General features: G+C 39.4%; 1 long non-coding RNA gene across 1 annotated transcript; it reads left to right on the top strand.

Moving 5' to 3' along the window:
* Window positions 1-287: 287 nt before the first annotated feature.
* Window positions 288-905, top strand: LOC144565179 (uncharacterized). Its single transcript, XR_013514853.1, has 2 exons — window positions 288-559; window positions 652-905. It is a non-coding gene; the product is annotated as an uncharacterized LOC144565179 (long non-coding RNA).
* Window positions 906-1449: the final 544 nt, after the last annotated feature.

Genomic DNA, 1449 nt, shown 5'->3' with positions numbered 1-1449 from the left:
TATATCATATGCGATCAGCTCAAGAACATGTTTCAAGAGCAAGCGCGTATCGAGAGATTTAAAGTGACAAAATCTCTACTTGGTCACAGGTTGACCGAGGGAGGCTCTATGGGAACTCACATGCTCTGTATGACGAGCGATGTTGAGCAGCTCGAGAAGCTGAATGCTCCGATAAGCAAGGAATTTGCTACGGACATTATCCTGCACTCACTCCCTCCAAGCTTTTCGGGGTTCATCATGAACTTCCATATGCTAGGAATGGATAAGAGTCTACAAGAGCTCCAAGGGATGCTTCGGATCGCTGATGGGGACATGAAGAAAAAGTCTTCTGTTCTCATGATCCAAGCTGGTGGGAAAAAGATAAAGAAAGCCCCAAAGAAGGTGGCTCCCAAGTATCAAGGCAAAGGGAAAAAGATTCTTAAACCGAATCCTCCCAAGATAAAGGTTGCTGCTTCCTCTGAATGCTATTACTGTAATAGCAAGGGTCATTGGAAGAGGAACTGCCTGAAGTACCTAGCGGATCTGAAGTCTGGAAAGGTTTCCAAGGCTTCAACCTCAGGTATTTTTGTTATTGAAGTTAACGTTGCTACCTCTATAAATGATTGGGTATTGGATACTGGATCATGTGCTCATATTTGTTCAAATATGCAGGTACTAAAGAATAGAAGGAAGCTACGTAACAAGGAGATACAACTCCAAGTTGGAAACGGAGCACGAGTTGCAGCCGTAACAGCTGGTAGTATAGAGTTGTATTTGCCCAGCGGGCTTGTAATGGAATTAGAAAATGTATATTTTGTTCCTAGCATTTCCAGAAATATCATTTCAATCTCATGTTTAGAGATGAATGGTTTCTCTTTTGTGATAAAAGACAATAGATGTTCTATATACAAAGATGAATTATATTATGGATCTTCTTATATGATGAATGGTCTTTATATACTGGAAATGAATAAACCCGTGTTTAACATAAATAACAAACGACTCAAAGCATCACATGAAAGCACGACTTACATGTGGCATTGTCGCCTTGGTCATATAAATGAGAAACGCATCAAGAAGTTACATAAAAATGGACTTCTTGGTAAATTTGATCTGGAATCAATTGACACATGCGAATCTTGTATACGAGGTAAAATGACCAAAGCGCCTTTCTCCAAAAAGGGCGAAAGGGCAAGTGACTTGTTAAGTCTTATACACACGGATGTATGTGGACCTATGAGTACTTGCACAAGAAATGGTTTTTCTTACTTTATCACGTTTACTGATGATTACAGTAGATACGGTTATGTCTACTTGATGAGACATAAGTCTGAATCCTTTGACAAGTTCAAAGAATTCAAGACTGAAGTAGAAAATCAATTGAACAAAAGTATTAAGGCTCTGCGTTCTGACCGTGGAGGCGAATACTTGAGTTTTGAGTTTAAAGAATACTTAAAGGAATGTGGGATA

The sequence above is a fragment of the Carex rostrata genome, chromosome 1, assembly GCF_964058835.1.
Source record: "Carex rostrata chromosome 1, lpCarRost1.2, whole genome shotgun sequence".
In the NCBI taxonomy this organism is placed as follows: Eukaryota; Viridiplantae; Streptophyta; class Magnoliopsida; order Poales; family Cyperaceae; genus Carex; species Carex rostrata.
This window is presented reverse-complemented; position numbering and strand designations above follow the sequence as displayed.